This window comes from Schistocerca serialis, chromosome 5, assembly GCF_023864345.2.
Source record: "Schistocerca serialis cubense isolate TAMUIC-IGC-003099 chromosome 5, iqSchSeri2.2, whole genome shotgun sequence".
NCBI classification, from domain to species: Eukaryota; Metazoa; Arthropoda; class Insecta; order Orthoptera; family Acrididae; genus Schistocerca; species Schistocerca serialis.
Genome location: NC_064642.1, coordinates 298,749,387 through 298,768,166, shown reverse-complemented (window position 1 = coordinate 298,768,166; position 18,780 = coordinate 298,749,387). Strand labels below are relative to the sequence as shown.

The following is an 18,780-nucleotide window of genomic DNA, read 5'->3' as shown; positions in this document are numbered from 1 at the left end:
GTCCCGCCACCCAAGCCCGGTAGGATTTATGGGGCTGTTTACAACACCGGTAGAACGACACGCGGGCAGCAACGACATGGGTATTTTTTCGGTAATAGTTAGACAATAAGTCACACATTTCTTGGAAGGACAGAGAGGCTGGTTCCCGCAGAGGGGCTAACTGAGATAGCAGCTGATAGATCCGTGGGGAAATCCAAGATAGAAATAACGACTTACACATAGGAGCGCCGACAATGCCGAAAGCCAAGAAGTGTTGCCCCAAATGCTTCTCATAATCCTCCCAGTCTTCAGCGGCCTCATCGTAAGGAGGGAACGGAGGCGGAGAAGAGGAAGACAGACGATGAGTAAGCGACGTCGACAACGCCTGAATAGCAGCCATCAGCTGTGTTTGTTTCGCCTGAATAGCAGCCGTCAGCTGTGTTTGTTTCGCCTGAATAGCAGCCGTCAGCTGTGTTTGGTGGTCAATGAGCGCTTGCAGAAGCTGTTCCATGTCTGCCCCGACACGAACACACAATTCCACAATGCAGGAAAAAAAATATCCGACCTCGTCACCAAAAAGTGTTATAACCTTTAATCCTATTAAATTGCGTGGATATACAACGTAGAGCAATAGCGAGTTACATGCTTCCAACTCTGAATCTGTCACTCCACTGCCGTGCCGTGACCTGCGGCCGCGCCGTTCATAGCCAAGTGGCGCTCCCACGCTCGGCCGAGCTGCGGAGCGCTTCTATCGCTGTGTTCGCGTACTGACGTAGCGGCACTTTTAAATCTCATGGCACTGTCACAACAGGTACATTATTGTTTATAGGAAATACAGTACAAGAAAGAGACACACAACATTCACACACACAAGCAGGCACACCTCATGCACACACAGCCGCCAACTCCAGCACCTCTGGTTCAAGATTTACAGGACCCTAAAAAAAATATAAATCATACTCTATCAACTTCTTCCAATGAGGGTATCATCACAGCTGACAATATCAGCAACCTTAGATAATTAATTTGTGTTCTGTGATCACCATCGTAATGGGTATCATTCAGTATGTGAAATGAGTCCAGGTGCTCACTGGAAAATATGAGTGCATCACAGAAGGTACTTCCAATTGTACCCGTTACAGGGCTTCTTCCCATTCCACTTGCATATGGTGTACAGGAAGAATGTTTAAATGCCTCTGTGTACTCTTTAATTAATGTAATCACAGTAAACATGAAAAGTGACAAGGGGGAAATTAGCTACTGTTGTTTTCAACCGACGTTTTTATCAAAACAAGACAACACACAGGAAGGAAACGCTGGCTATACACAAGAACAGGACGTACTTCAAAAGGTAAGCACAATTTTTGACTGTGGAGTAATCAGTTGTTGTTTACGATCAATGTGTTTATTAAAACAAGCAAATATGCAGGAAGAAAACGTCGTAGAAACTCTAGATCATGATCTACTGCAAGCTAAAGAGTATACAAACAACCTAGAAAAATCGATCAGGGAACTAAAACAAAAACAAAAAGTGGAAACTGAGTCATTTGCTAGTCCTATAATAAGCTGGCGTGTGAAACAAGGGGTAAATTGGGATCGTGAACAAAAACAAAAAGTGGAAATCGAGCAGAGTACTAGGCATAAAATAACCTGGCGTGTGAAACAGTGCAAAAATCATCACGATCTGAAAACAATGAATAAAGTTGAGCTTCCTGACACCCGTGAAGACTCGATCAAACAGGGAACTAAAAGTAAGGATCATATGTATGAGACAAGTGAGAATAATAGAAATAAATATGACTTGCCAGACACTAGTGAAGATACGAACAAACAGGGAAACAAGAGAAAGGAACATACATCTAAGACAAGTGGGAGAAATAAAAAGAGTGACGTATACATCTTCTCAGACAGCCATGGAAGAGGGTTAGCAGAAAAAATGGCCAATATGCAAAACAAACTAAAAGTAAGCGGAATCACCAAGCCAGGTGTGCCATTAAGTGAAGTGTTGAAATCCTGGGAAACATCCGTAACAAAAGGTGTGAAATGTGTCATTATAGGTGGAGGAAATGACATTTATAGAGATGAAAGTATCAATGCAAGAAGAGTACTGAGGGAAACTCTAGGGAAAGCTACTCATTCTGAAGTATATGTGCTAAGCATTCCTCAAAGACACGACTTGATGGTCGAGTCCTGCATAAATAAAGAAATTACCAGAACAAATAGGATACTTAGGAAGATATGTAGCAGCTTCCCAAATGTGACTTTCATAAATGCAACAAGCTCACAAAGAGAGCATTTCACAAGGCATGGTTTACATAGAAACAACCGCGGAAAAACTATTCTGTGCAAAGAAATTTTGAAAAAATTTGACAAACTACAAGGGCAAACACAGACACCCATAATACTACCAATGAAGGAAGAGGCGGGAAAGTCTCCACTGTGCCATATAAAAGAAAAAGAAACAACCTCATCACCAACAGAAGCAGACCCACAAACCTCACCGTGCCCGATAGAGGAAAAAGAAGCAACATCATCACCAACAGAAGAGGACCCACCACCCCCACCCCCCAAAAGAGGAACAGATAATGCAAACAACAGGAAAAGAAGTAAGATAATATATGGGGGGGGGGGGGGGGGAGAAAGAAAAAAGAAACCTATCAGGGACCAGGACTTCCTATATAATGAAGCCGGAAACCGGCCATCCTACAAGAGGGTGTCACCAAAGAAAACTCAGAATTTTCACTGGCCCAAGACCAGCAATGCCACAATATAGCAGACAATCTGAGAAGCACACCGGTACTAGAGTGTCAAAACCATTTGTACCCGGAGACGACAAAACCAGGAGAAAACGAAAGGAGAAAAAACATGAAGATAATGTTATGGAATGTAGAAGAATTGAAAAACACAGCATGCATAGCTCCAACAGACTTTCTCAAAGGTTATGACGAAGCAATATTCACAAAAACGTTTCTCACAGATCATTGGCAACACCTGAAATTCTATAGCATAAATATGCTGGCAAAGCAAGGAGAAAGGGAGCGACCCCAAGGGGGAATAACAGTCCTACTGAAACCGTGGATAACACCAATTATAGCGACAACAGAACTAAATCACTCCATTCTAACAGAAGTAAAACACATCACAATATTAGCAACCTACTTCCAGCCAAGCGAATCGGCCATTGACATAATTGATGAACTGGGCTAACAAATAAGACGGTGCAAGAAAGACATCCCTTTACTTATCACAGGGGATCTAAACTGTCGGTTGGATGTACAGAATCAGAAAACAAAATTAGTAATCGAATCACTACAAGAAGAAGGCCTCATCCTGCTAAATGACACAAATGCCCCTATGTACTTCTGCCATAATGGCAAAAGTGCTATTGATATTGCCCTCATAAGAGGAAACATAAAAGGGGACATAAGCCCACTTTGGAATGCAAACCACACACCTATAAGAAAACACATCCCGATGAACATAGCCATACAAAGTGAATGGAAGCCAAGAGAGAACCAAGAGAAGAGACCACTCTCGAGGAGACTGGATCCAAGGAAAGTGGAAGAATACCATAACCAGATAGAACAAATTGAGTCCTTAATCGACAGCTCAAATGTAGAGGAGGCAGTGCTTGAACTGGAGAAACTCTTAAAACAAGCAACAACCCCCAGGAAAGTGAGAAGAGCTAAACTGTGGTTCGATCAAGAGTGTTATCAGCAAAGAAAAGAAGTACTCCAAGCTTTACACCGACTAAAAATGGACACAGATAATCACTCACTACTACAAACATACACTGAGAAAAGAAGATCCTACAAAACACTAACAAGGGAGAAGAGAATGGCACACAGGGAAGAAGAAGGAAGAAGACTAGCTAAAGAAGCCAGGAGAGACCCATTCATTGCAAACCGCCCCTGAAAGCAGGCACAGTGACACTATATAAGCATGGAAGAATGGACAAGACATTTCAAAGACATTCTCAGCAAAGATGGTAGAGAAGGAGCACATGTAGCAAGTCAAGAGCTCACACCACAAGATATGCCAGCCTGGTCCCCACTCACCCCAAATGAGGTCCAAAACATCATTGAATCAACAAAAAGGAAGAAAGCAGTGGGACCGGACATGCTTTACAAGGAATACCTTAAAGACACAGCCCGTCTGCTAGCACCAACCTGGACAAAACTTTATAACAAATGCATCGACACAGCAAAAATCCCAGGCCAGTGGAGAAAATCAATAGTAAGGGTAATGTACAAAGGGAAGGGCGACCCAAAGGACACAAACAAATACAGAGGAATAGCCTTGGAAAACAACCCTTTTAAGGTATTCACAAAACTAATCACAGGAAGGATAAGACACACTTTGGAAGACCACCTCGCAGAAGCTCAATTCGGGTTCAGGGAAAAAAGATCCACTATCACAGCAGTGGAGCTGGTTTTAAAAAACATATGGGAAACCATCGATAAGAAGCAAAAATATTATGCTTATTCATAGACTTCACAAAGGCCTTCGACCTCCTCGATTGATCATTAGTAAAAAGGATGCTCGACGAAACCTTGGGAAGAGACAGTATCTGGACAAGGATCATGAACTCCATAAATGAATGAAACGAGATAAGGATCTCGGACAACCTCAACCTGCCTGAACCAATAAGGCAAACAAACGGAGTACTCCAAGGAGACCCACTAAGCCTGCTCCTGTTCATTCTGGCAGCAAAGGACATTATGAAAATCGCTCAAGACGAAGATGTCGAAGCATATGCCTACACGGATGACATTTTGATAGGCTCAAAAAACTTAAAGAAACTACAGGAGACTATGGAAGAGGTGGAAAAATGGTGCACAAAACACAAGTTCGTAATCAACACCAACAAGACGGAAATGATGGTTTTCAGACCAGGCGGGCAAATCCCAAAAATAACAAGAATTGCACTACATGGAAAGCAAATATCTATCACAAAAGATTATAAATATCTAGGGATAACACTCCAGCCATCCGCAAAGTGCTTCACTAAACACACAACAGAGAAAGCGACACAAGCAAAAATAATACCGATACTGGCTTATGGGATAGAAATCATATGGATACACCTAAATAAAGGAACTTAGAAACATTGGAAAGAGTAAAAGCAACCTATATCAAAAGAGCATTAGGGGTAGCAAAAACCACAAGATCAAGATTAGTCTACCTTCTCGCCCGAGAATCTTTCCTCATAGAGGATCTAAGGACAAGGTTCTTACTTCCCAACACATCAGCATCGGAGAACCTACTAAAATCACTACTCAAGAAAAGAGGGGAAGTACCAACGGAATTATATGGATCCGGGGCCATGATTGACCGCACTTGGACCGCAGCAAATTTTGAGATGAGACACGTACTTACAAGACTCGCAGTACACGGATTCCACCACGAAATTTGTGCAAATACAACATACCATGAACCGTCAGATCTTTGCAAGTGTACACTATGTGGACAGTCTTGTGAGATATACTATATAGAAATATGTAACAAGAGGGCCAGATCAATTAGAGACTATGCAATAAATGGTTCAAATGATAATCTGTTATAATACCTGCACTGAATGTAATCTACTACTAAGAATTATGCAGACACTCAATACATCCTTGTAATTCACTCTCAAATGATTGTAATCTAATGCATAACTATAATGGCTATTTTGCTGCAATAAATAGTTTATTACTAATGTAATCTTGTCCTCACAATCCCTGCGGCTGCAATACATAGGGAGTTGTTGTATATTCCTTGATTAATCTTTTAATGCTGTTCCTTGAAATATTGTAAGTAGGTTTTCTCTGTACAGTGTGCATATATGTTCAGAAAAGTGCCAGTTCAGCTCCTTCGGTGTCTGTGACTTGTTCCCATGGGCCGAACAAACCTACAACTATTTGTGCTGCCATTCCCTGTGTACATTCAATATCACCTATTAGTCCCACTTACAATAGGTCCCACACACTTGAGCAATACTTTAGTAAGGGGCACATGTGTGGTTTGTAAGCAGTCTCCTGCACAGACAGCATTTTCCTGGTACTCTACAGATGAACCACAGTCTGCCACCTACTTTACCTACAACTGAGCCTATGTGAGCATTCCACTTCACATCCCTAAAAATTGTTACACCCAAGCAATTGTATGAGTTGACCCATTCAAACTGTGGTGTACTGATACTGTAGTCATAAGATACCACTTTTTTCCATTTGGTTAATTGGACATTTTACATTTCTGAACATTTAAAGAAAGTTACCAATCTTTTAAATATTTATGATGTGTAAATGAATATTTCTGCAGCTTTTTTCAGGTAGTAATTCATTGTAGATAACTGCATCATCCGTGAAATTTCAGAGGTTACTACTAATACTGTGTGCTATGCCATTAAAATATAATATATGAATTCCCAACCAAGCGTCCCAACACCACTTGAAGTTGCTTCTATATCTATTGATGAGTCCCCATCCAAGATAACATGGTGCATCCTCCCCCAAGAACTCCTCACTCCGGTCACAAATTTTGCTTAATATAAAGTGGGAGGTTGAACACTTCATAAAGAAATTTACATTCTCATAAGTGAAGTATGGAGAAAGGAACAGATCAAAAAGAGTGAAGTCAGCTACCATTATCCTACTGCACAAAAAGAACAGTAAAAGGATTTGTAGTAATTATGGTCATACTTTTGATAACAGGCATAGCTGTAGTACTGAGTTAAATGCTTTTCAGAAATCAAGCAATATGGCACATCAAATTCTTGTTGGGTTTCCAGCCAGATCAAACAGTCATCTGAGCACAGTATTTCAGCGGTCCACCTGGCCACCATCATCAGGTGAGAAAAGCTACACTGCTCTCACTGATAACTGATTCCAGTCACAAATGACTGCACCTTTATATGCGCTGTTGTACTTCTGATGCTTATAAAGGTGCAGTCATTTGCGAGTTGAATCAGTTATTGGCGAGAGCAGCGTAGCTTTTCTCACCTGACGATGGCGGCCAGATGACTGCTGAAATATTGCGCTCAGATGGCAGTTTGATCCGGCAGGAAACCCGACAAGAATTTGATAGACTAATACACCAGTAAAGTCTACATAGTCACAAGAAATATGGTATTTACCTGACTAACTTCATCCAAGGCTTTCGGCTTGTGATACAAGAAAAGTGTGAGTTGCACTAGAAGCAGCTGTTGATGACATAGACAATTAACTGTCATTAAAATGCTTACTGAAGCTGGATGCAACATGTGAAAAAAGTCGTTTCTTGACAAAAGCAGCTGCTTCCTGAGTTCTATTAAATAGCGACTGTTTTATCTTATTTTTTCCAGCTTCCCGACCACATGACCACACTGATATTTATCAGCAAACATTAGTTTCCTGTGGACCATAAGAAGAGAAGCTTGTTTACCCTGATCTTCTCTACTCTTCACGCATTTAATGGAAATCTCAGTTCTTAAATCCACATAATAAGGTAATTTTTAGGAGGTATTTTCATTTTTATTTTGAATTCAGAGGAACTCATAATATCTTACATGCATATTTGTGATCACTGGCCCTGAAGATCGTGCACCAATCTTACCATGTTCCACTGTAGGTGGGATCTTGTGCACTTTGGATCCAGTTCTCACGGACACCCAGTGGCTGAAGGTATGTCTGCAGTTCATCCTCCCATTACTTCATTGCTCTTCTAACTGGATGAGTTCCATTTGGTTTTTCCATAAGCAAAGTTTTAGCCTGGCATGTGTATTGCCTCCTAGCAGTGTGCATTGCCAGGCTGTGCATTGCCAAGCTGTGATCTCATTTTCTGCATGATGTTTGGTTGTTTCATCAGGTCATATGGTTCCTGGTTCATTCTACATCTTCAGGTGTTCTCTTTGTGGAATGGAGCAAAGACCTTTCTCATGAGTTTTTATTCAAAGATCTGCAGGTTCTTTTAATCTTTTTCTGTGATGCTTAATTAGGTTTCTGTCACATATAACAACACCGGTACTATAACTATATTACAGGTTTTAAATATGGTCTCAACTGACAGATGTTTTGATGAAATTACCTGCTTCAGACTGAAATAAGTTTAACACCTATTGACAATATGTTGATTAATTTTTATTTTGAGTTGTTATGCCTGTTGAACAAGATGCTAAGGTAAGTTACGTAAAATTTTCTACTCTGGCTATATATTCCAGTCTATAATGGGGAATTATAAGGTGCTTCTCTTGACACATCTATCATTTCAGTCTTCTCCATATTAATCCTCAGTCCAGCCTTAATGGCGTGCTCTCCTAAGTCGTCTATGGTTTTTGCCATCTCTTCCTGTCAAATCCACTATGGCTGCAATGTTACCTGCATATCCAAAAACTGTGTTCTACCATTTAGCTTGACCCATTTGCCTTCTCTTTCTCAAGGACCAAACTAAAAAGCAATGGTGAAATCACATCACCTTCTCTCACATCTTTTATGATGTTGAATTCTTTGGATATCTCCCTGTGGTATTTCATATTGGCTTTTGTCTCCACTGTACACATCTTAACACACCTCCACAAGTTAGTTAACTGTGTCTGTCATCTGTGTCTACTGTCATAAGCCTTTGAGGAATCTATAAACATTACCAGGAATCGATGGTTGAATTTCCAGCAGTTCTCTCAATTTGTTCCATAAATCTGAATGGTACTCCCCAATTATATCTTCAGCAAAATGCTTCAGCTTTTCAAGAATTGTTAATGACAACACTTTTTATGTTGCATGTCACAGAAATATCTATATAATTACAAAAACTTCCTTTACTGTTTCTTTTGTACTGTAGTATAATGGTAGCTCACTTCCACTCTTTTAGGTGAGATTGTAATCTCTTTCTGAAGTGTTCAACCTCCTGCCTTCAACATCCCTGCTGCTATCCTATCTCCTCATGGTGCCTTATTATCCTTCAGTTTCTTAATTGCTCTAGCTATGTGATGTTGGTTTACATCAGCCTTTTTCTTTCTCAAAACTCTCTGTGATTCTTCCTTCTTGGTAGACATTTTCAGGATTTTCAGCATTCAGTAACTTCTCAAAATATTCCCTCCACCTGTTCAGAATCCTTTTCTTGTCTGTTAGCATATTTCCATCCTTATCACTGAAAGCTAACACCCCATTTCTTTGAATCTTCCACACATGTTTCATCATCTGAAACATTTTTCTGCTGTTTCCTTCTCTCTTTCATTAATCATGTTGGTCATGACTTTTTTTTCTCTGTCCTCAGAATCCTGTTTGTTTCTCTTTTTAAGTTCTTGACTTCTTCCTGCTTTTCTGCACAATTTCTATCCACCATGAGTGCTTCCCTGCCTCTCTTCCTGGTGTTCACAGTTTGTTCACATTTATCACTAAACCATTTCTGCTTGGTTGTTGGCTTCATTTCTCCTAGAATTTCCTTTGCTGCTTCAGCTACAGTCTTCTTTGTATTTGCCCATTGATTGTTAACACTTCTTCCATTACTGTGGCTTTATTCCAGGTCTTCAAATTTGTTATGCACTCTAATATTATACTGGTCACACTGTTCTGGATCTTTAAGCTTCTCAACAGCAAACTGTTTCATGACCATGTTGTTCCTCTTTCTTTTATAACACAATCATAACTGTAGTTTGCCAATTACTAAGTAATTTTCTATGTCCCCATCAGCCCAATTGTAAGATCTGATAGCTGTCACACACTTCTTGTAACTCTCATCTATAAGCATGTGATCAATCTAACAAGCAATTGAAAATCCTGGTTGGAATATCAACAATATAAGGAAACGGTAGATTGCTACTCACCATAAAGATGACATGTTGAGTTGCAGATGGGCACAATGAAATGACACTTACACATCAGCTTTTGGGCAAAACCTTCTTCAGAAAACACACACACACACACACACACACACACACACACACACACACACACACACACACACACTTGGGCCAAAAGCTAAAGTGCAAGTGCCCTTTCATTGTGCTGCCTGCAACTCAAAGTATCATCTTTACAGTGTATTGTTCATATTATCAAACTGATGGATTGTATTACTGTCATGGGAAGTCCAGTTTCCTTTATGTATTTGTTTGTGGGGGAAGGTCATTGAGCTCACCACAAGGTTCTGGCATAGTGGAGTACTGATGAGATGTAGCCCAGTATTATTTGTTTTGCTGTACACTCTCCTTCCCAGTTGGTGACCTATTATGTCTTCCTATCCCACTTTGGCACTGAAATCTTCCAAAATGATGTAATATTTCTGGTACCAGTGCTTTACACTGTTCTTTCTAGATCTTCATAAAACTCACTTTTCTCCTTTTTGCCATTTAATTTTGTAGATGAATATGCATTAACAGGTGCTACATTTCAGTATTTATGCCTTGTAGTGAAACATGATATCCTCTTGCTGTTTGCACTGAAGCTCTTCACATGTCTTACAAAATGGTCACTCACCATCCTGTTCCATATTCATGCCTTCCGTTATCTTTGCACCCTCAATAAAAGGCAACAGATTTAATTTCATGTAGAATCCCATCCCCACACTATCCAGTTTCTTGTATTGCAGTGATATCACAACATTCCATGTGCTGACTCATAAACCAATCTATCTAGTCATTTTTGACTTTTAGGGTTCCATCCTATTCCCAATGCACACTTCTAAGGTTTTTGGTAATGATATATGTCCGCTGACCACATTATGGATGCTGTGCAGGGTTAGGCTAGTAATGGGGTTGCCACTTTTCTGCTCTTGGGCTAGCAAGATTTGTCCTTGTGGTTTTCTCCCATAGGAGTACAGGTTTCACCACACCTCAAGAGCTCCCAATGTCCTATAAAATAGATACATCCAGGATATGTAATAAATGGAAAAATAGGCAAGACAGGTCACTGTGAGGAACACTTTGTATGACTGCTCCCTGAGACTTTTCTGGGTTGGCTGGAGCTGTCAGTGCTATGCTACCACTGATATAGCTCACAGCTTCACTGGAGCATGCACCCTCCCACCCATGTGAACAGTGCTATGATGAGGCAGTGTCCCCTGAGAGAGAGAGTTTCTTACTTTATGTTAAACAGTAGTTGTACCTTTTAATCATAGTATGTGACTCCACTCTGAATGTGTTGTGTTGTGTTGTGTTGTGTTGATTATGATTCAGCTTAAACTAGTTATTATTGTCAACAACAAAAACCATTAAGATGTAAATGTACTAATGGGTGATTCTTAGAATTCCAATATACTTAACGGGACCTCATGAAAAAAAGAGTGCTTATCTATTTCTCAGACTATTTGCTTTTGCTGAATAAATAATTTAGTTACTTTAGATGCACTGTTCCAGAAGATAATTCTGTAAGACAGGAGTAAATGAAAATATTCCAAACAAGCCAATTCTCTTCTCCTTGGTCAACATACTGGAGATAGAAGTACTTCTATGAGCCAAAATGCTGAACTGAGATTTTTTATTAGTTTATTGCACATTTACTCAGATTTAGCTTGCTATCCAGTTGGATCCTAAGGAATTTTACACAAGCAATGTCTTATTTATTGTAGACCAAGCATGATTTTTGCTTGTTTGAAGTTTCAAAATATGAGTGAAGTAGTAGGGATATGGCTGGGGAGTGAAAAAGTACAGGGACCACAAACACAGTATACTTTAAATCAGTTTATTACAAACAATAAAATCTTTACATTGAGAAATATGCATAAATGAGAAAATGAGAGTAAGCATATTTTTCTTTTTTACTTAGAAAACCTGTAGCACATTTAGAGAACAAATAATAACAGATTAAGGACAAGCAAATTAAAAGAGTGGCTTGAGGCCAAAGGACAAGTGTGTCCAACAATGACACCAAAATGACTTTAGGTTTTAAACATTTGTAGTACAAATGAGTTATAAATTAAGGCCAGTTAAACCACACTTAATCAGTAGTGACCAGCAACTGCAAAACTGACTTAAGGCCCAGTGAAAGGTATGTTTCATCAGTAGTCAATGTAATTTAAGGTTACAGATAGTTACAGTACAAATGGCTAATGAAAGTTAGCAACTGCAAAATTGCATTAAAGCCCAATAATGGTGTGCTTCATTAGTAAGGAATCAACAATATTTTAAGAAAGAGATATGTAGTGAATGAATGGTGGGTGGCCACTAAAGCAAGCTTTACAACTGGTAGAGGTGCAACAACATTAGGATTTGCCCAGAAATTTAGTGAAAAAAACAAAAGTCCATAAGCAATTATACAAGTTCCTAGAGGCCAGTGGCCAAACCAAGCAGTAGGCTAAACTTATACTACGCGACGCCAAGTGAGACCAATGTTTAACCTTAGGGGTAGCAAACGATGACAGTAGCTTCTCATATACGCAGACAGAAGGAGCTACGCCCAGTGTGCAGCATGACAAAATAAGCAGTTGATAAATAATTAACAGACGGAGGACTAGTTCAAAAAATAACAAATGGCATGTAATACAAATTTAATGTACTTGGCTAGTCAGCTATCTTACCAAAAAAAAAAAAGATAAAAGATCTCATTTAATGAATGTATTGTCAAATCTGTCCAGTTACTGTCTCAATAACAAAGCTTTAAGTAATATAAACTTTGAACATAGCTGCTAAGGTTCAGTGACCATGTCAGAATTATATTAGAACAAATAAGCCCTCGGTCACAAATATTAAGTCAAAATTGACCAGGTTTCGACGCTACTATGAGAGTCGTCTTCAGAATTAGACTAACTGCTCTAAACATATTAAGTGTATAATACATTAATAAAATTAAAGTTTGTACTGACTGGAAAAAGATGCAGTACTTACAAGTCACATATTAAAAAAGATCCATTCGCTCCCCTACAGAAAGTTCTGGCGTTTATAAGATCATCTGCGATACCTGCTCCTCCTATTATATAGGGCAAACTGGACGTGCTTTCACCATCAGATATAAAGAACATCTTTTGAGAAAGAACGGCACCTGTCCCCTAAATTCATCCTTTGCCAATCATCTCTTAATTACTGGACACGTGCCTAAAGCCATAGGCAATAACAATATTCTGCATACCAAAAAGAAGGGGCATAGGTTAGATGTTTTAGAGGAATTGGAGATTTTGAAACATCTCTCTCATCATGATGGCCTCATTCTCAATGAACAGCTGCAGCTGCGAAATAAAAACTTTTTCAGCTGTATAAAGCCATTGCTTGATCTTTGATTCTGATTTCCTCAAGCAATTTACCGAAATGCTGTTTTCCTGTTACATCTTTGCTGTTTTCTTGTATGTCATAACTAACGTTTTTTTACATTACAAAATGTATCTCTGGTTAAAGCAGATAAATATGTAACTTCATCCTATTATTATTAGTGCTTACGTTATTCCTGAATCAGCTGCATCACAATTTCATGTGTCTAATTTTGAATGTACAGTAGCCTAGTTGTTTCTGCGGCAACTAGATGGCGCTCGTAGCAACACCATGTTTACTTGCCCACACACTCTAATGTGGGCACCTCAGTCTTGTTGCAACCCTTGTTCACCAAAGTACAAGCAGCCCTTAGCAGCTCGCCATCTTACTTACAACTATTCATGACATCGTCTTTCCGGCTTAGATCTCTTTTAATATGTGACTTGTAAGTCTGCATCTTTTTCCAGTGAGTACAAACTTTAATTTTATTAATGTATTATATACTTAATATGTTTTAGAACAGTTAGTCTAATTCTGAATACAATTCTCATAGTAGCGTCGAAACCTGGTCAATTTTGACTTAATATTTGTGACCGAGGGCTTATTTGTTCTTTAAGTAATAGTTAATGTGTCCTGCAACACACACATAGGACTAAAATGGTATTAAATTTACAGCCAATTTGTAAGTTAAACAAGCACTGAAAGCACCAGCAAAACAAACTGAATAAACATACAGTCATAAAATGTAGGACACTGGATAACATATGAGGCAGGCAAATTGTTGGCAACTTTAACAGAAAGTGCCTAAACCACTGTTTTAACAAATTAGCACACACCTTAAAACACTAATAAATGTGAGATGAAAGAATAGGGTAGGTAATCTGCATCAGGATATAACAGAAAGTGTCTCTCAGACACACACCACAAAGCAGCCATGCTACTCAATAACATGGTGAATAGATAACAATTTTACCAAAAAATATTTTAATGTACATTCACCACAATCTCATATATATGCCTGGTATCAAATACAGATGAGTGCCATTAGCCTGCAATACCAGACTGGAGCAATGACACAAATATCAAGGGGGTATGAAAGGAACCAGGATGCACAAAATTAAAGCCTGTTATCAAAGGATCTCATCATAGGCCACAATATGGGCAGGCAACTGCTCCCCAAACAGGCTTATTTTCTTTAATTGTCAGGTAGAAGATAGCCATGTTCCCAACCAGTGTGATAGCACCAATAACTCTCCACAGGTGAGGCCTCCACCTTCCAGCAATGTTCAGACAATGCAAAGCACTCACACATCCTCAGTCAACATGGACCTTCAAATGCCACTGCTGCAAGTCAGTCACTACTCCATAGCAAGGTGAGCATAGGCATACATCCGACCCATGGCAGCTTGCATACACACTCTCATGGCCTTGTGTCCTCTAGTCTCCCAGCAATAGCCCAGAGGCAAATTTAGTGCAAGTACAATCAGAACTAGCAAAAACATCACATGTGCACCGCGCAATGAGCCTTTATAAGATTAAAACTTAAACTGGTTGCTTTGAAGCAGTTTTACACTTTCTCTGTTATCTATTGAGAAGTGTCTGGTAAACTGAGTTTGGACTCTTGATTAGTGTGCTTGTGTTGTCAGCACTGTGAATATAACTGTACACTCACAGTCACAATAAATAAGGCAGTGTCCAACTTGTGCTGTATAACTGGTGTTGCACACTGGCAATTACAATGGAAGCTGCCAAAAATATCCTTCTAGAACGGAAAGAGTTACCCCAAAACATAAAACCATACGACATAAGTGAATGAAAATAAGCAAAGTAGACTAATTTACGTGTCGAAGTATCACTCACTTTTGATACCGTTCGAATAGTGAAAATGGCAGTATTAAGTCTTCAAACAAGGTCCTGAACGTGGGCTTTCCATGACAGCTTACTATCTATCTGAACACCTAGAAATTTGAACTGTTCAGTTTCACTTATCATATGCCCGTTCTGTGAGATTAAAACGTCAGGTTTTGTTGAATTGTGTGTTATAAACTGTAAAAACTGAGTCTTACTGTGATTTAACGTTAGTTTATTTTCTACAAGCCATGAACTGAGTTCATGTACTGCACTACTTGAAACCGAGTCAATGTTGCACACAACATCCTTTACTACCAAGCTAGTGTCATCAGCAAACAGAAATATTTTAGAGTTGCCCATAATACTAGAGGGCATATCATTTATATAAATAAGGAACAGGGGCACCCCCCACTTGACAGTACCCCACTCAGATCCCACATCACAGCCGTTATCAACATTGTGAATAATGACCTTTTGCTGCCTGTTGCTAAAGTAAGAGGTGAACCAATTGTGAGCTACTCCCCTTATTCCGTAATGGTCCAACTTCTGGAGCAATATTGTGAGATCAACACAGTCAAATGCTTTGTTAAATCAAAAAATACGTCAAGCGTTCGAAACTTTTTGTTTAGCCCATCCAGTACCTCACAGAGAAAAAAGAATATAGCATTTTCAGTTGTCAAACGACTTCTAAAGCCGAACTCTACATTCGATAGCAAGTCGCGTGATATAAAATGATGAATTAACCTTACATACACAGCCTTTTCGATAACTTTTGCAAACACTGATGGCATAGAAATAGGTCATTCATACCTATCATTATAGTTTGACATGTATAATTTTGTGTTCTGCATAGATTAACATGGTCACAAAATGTGCCAACAGGTTATGTTCTCCTTGTTTAGCATTTCTGGGACTTAATTTGTGAGGTCTTTTGTTGTTTTCTCTGTGAAGAATTCGTTATAAAAGGCAAACTTTAAGGAATTTGAGACAGTATTCTACCACAGACCATTTTCTGAAAGCTCCTGAAAATAATGGAAGGAGTGGACTGAGTTGGTAAAAGTTCGTTTATCTCCATTTTTTACAAACTGGTGATAGTCCAGCATATTTAAGTCTATGAGGATATTGTGACGAAGCAAGCTGGGATAATTTTAATTCCCCTCTTGTTTTGCCATCTGCCTAAATTTCGTTTTCTTACTTTTGACAAATTACTATAAACATACGTGAGCATAATCTGCATTTTCATATAAGAGAAAGGTTGGACCTCAGTTTTAAAAAATATAACACCAAGTCTAATTTTGTGCTTAGTTTTATGTATGTAATTGATTTTCTAATTTATTTTGACTATTCCTAGTTAGTATCATTTGTTATAGGGTGAAATCAGTGATTGTTTTGTAACTTAAATTCTACTGTTGACATATAAACAAGTATAGATTCTGTAATAATTGTAAACATTTGGAAGACGAAGTACTAGTAATATTAAAGTATCTATTTAGCTCTATTCAAAAACATGTTAGCAAAACAAGGCCTTCATTAATTTCAATGTAATTAACAGTTTTGTCTAAAGTATTGTTTGTGTAACTGTATTTGTTAATTTCATGATTTAAACAAATAATTCTGCCTAAACCTCATAGTAGAAGAAACTGTTGAAAAGATGCAATTTTTCAATGTTTCAGTTAATGTGAAGAGTCAAGTTTTAATTGTAATTTCTGTAAATTAAACTTTGAACAATGTCTAGTTTCAGTACCGATTATAGTGATGATATATAAGGGCCCGATTTTTGGTCATGAGACAGTCAGTCCACGGCTGAGTTTCAGATGAGTAACTTGTGCTGGTTAGAACAACAACAATGCTTCAATTTAACTGTGAAATAAGTGTTAAACAATTAGCCATGTGTAAAAACAGTTACAGTGTCTGCTGCATAAGTACCTGATTATTCTTCAGGAACTGCGAACTTTGTCATTAGATTTTACTGCTCGCAGAGGTTCAACAAGAAACTATTGTAGCAGTATGTGGAGTTTCACCTGCAAACTATAAATGAGGCATATTGCAAGTTAAACAATAGTGCACTGGCCACATAACTGTATTATTTGGGGGTTGTGAACAGTGAAATTAAAGTACTGTGGCATACAACTGTGCACCTCTTGGCTACATCATATAAATTAGTCAGTGTCAGAATCCACACAACCCATTTTTTCAGCCAATATATGCCCTTCATCACTGACTAATTACAAACATAGCTTAAGATATTTCAGCAGAAAATTTTAATACTCTGCTAGAAACACTATCATGGCTTACATTACTTTTTAAATGACCTAGAGGACTTTGTAATGTCCTTAGTAGTTGCAGTTTTGATACTAAAGTCTGCTAATGCATTATGTGTCTGCCAAATAATGCAGATGTACTTCATTCAGCTTCTTTATTAGTAATTCAGCTCTTGTACATGCAATAGACTTCATCAGTAGAATTACTTGTTAATATTACAATGGTCTTGCCGCAGTGGATACACCGGTTCCCGTGAGATCACCGAAGTTAAGCACTGTCAGGCGTGGTCGGCAATTGGATGGGTGACCATCCAGGCCACCACATGCTGTTGCCATTTTTCGGGCTGCACTCAGCCTCATGATGCCAATTGAGGAGCTACTCGACCGAATAGTAGCGGCTCCGGTCAAGAATACCATCATAACGACCGGGAGAGCGGTGTGCTGACCCCACGCCCCTCCTATCTGCATCCTCAACTGAGGATGACATGGGGGTTGGATGGTCCTGATGGGCCACTTGTGGCCTGTAGACGGAGTGGATTACAAAATATATATGTAAATTATTTACATTGTTGTATTTGGCATTTCTAATTATTCATCTAAAGAATAAAATTGGATTGCTAGCAAGAATCCTTGCAGTTTGTCCTTAAATGATTTGATTGGCATGCTTGTGGTGTGTTCAAACAGTTTGTTATACGTTTTGATTTGTTTTTGCTAGTCCGTTTTGTGGTAAGAGCTGAGTAGCACTGGTTCTTGTGTTATAATCACATCTCTGATTTGTTATGCTTAAATCTGATATTTCAGCAAGTACATAATTAACACTTTCTATAATATATAAATTAAATACAGTGATAATCTTATACTTAGTGAACAAAAGCTTGCAATGAGTTCTGCTATCTCATCTTGCCATTACTGTAGGTGTTTTCTCTCTGAATTACAAGGACTTCGTTTAGCTTTTTGCTATTTCCCAAAAGTACTAATCTGTAAAAAAGTGCTGTCCTTACATATTCAAAGGTAACACGACTAGTCTCTGCAGCAAGTATATTACTCTTGATGACCTAAGTATTATTTATTCTACACAGGTGTTGCTTGTTAGTTTGCTCTCAAGAGTAATACCTAAAAGTTGTATATTGTGTTTTCTATTTTTGCAGTCTTTGATAGCCTGATCCACATATTCTGCATCTTATTTATATTTAATAGTAAACCATTTGCATTTAACCAGGATGTTGCACTTTCTTTCACCAAATTCATTCTTTTGGCAAGGTTGCCAAATACATAATTAACATACAGAATAGTTGTATCATCTGTGTGTGTATATATCTTTACATTATTATTATCCAGTAAGTCATTTGTTTCTACCAGGAATAGAAGAGGCCCTAATTTTGATCCCTGTAGCACTCTAGAGACTGGAGTCACCTTGGATAATTTGAGGGGATCAGGAAAAAAACCCTCTTCAGTACACAATTTTATTGTGTATGTTAATGGAACTACAATGTAATGTGTTATTTCTTTCCACAGGTTATCTGACATATTAGAAATATCTGTAGTATATGAAATTTT

The 18,780-nt window shown here is 38.6% G+C and overlaps 1 protein-coding gene and 1 long non-coding RNA gene across 3 annotated transcripts in view; one reads left to right on the top strand and one right to left on the bottom strand.

Annotated features, from left to right (window-relative positions):
- The window catches only part of LOC126481658 (UDP-glycosyltransferase UGT5-like), a 146,090-nt gene that overhangs the window by 108,226 nt on the left and 19,084 nt on the right, over positions 1 to 18,780 (bottom strand). The gene's annotated exons all lie outside the window — the stretch shown is intronic.
- Positions 1 to 18,780, top strand: part of LOC126481660 (uncharacterized) — a 58,490-nt gene that overhangs the window by 22,982 nt on the left and 16,728 nt on the right. Inside the window, exon 2 of the long non-coding RNA XR_007587608.1 lies at positions 7,304 to 7,446. This is a non-coding gene — a long non-coding RNA (uncharacterized LOC126481660). The remainder of the gene's footprint in view (positions 1 to 7,303; positions 7,447 to 18,780) is intronic.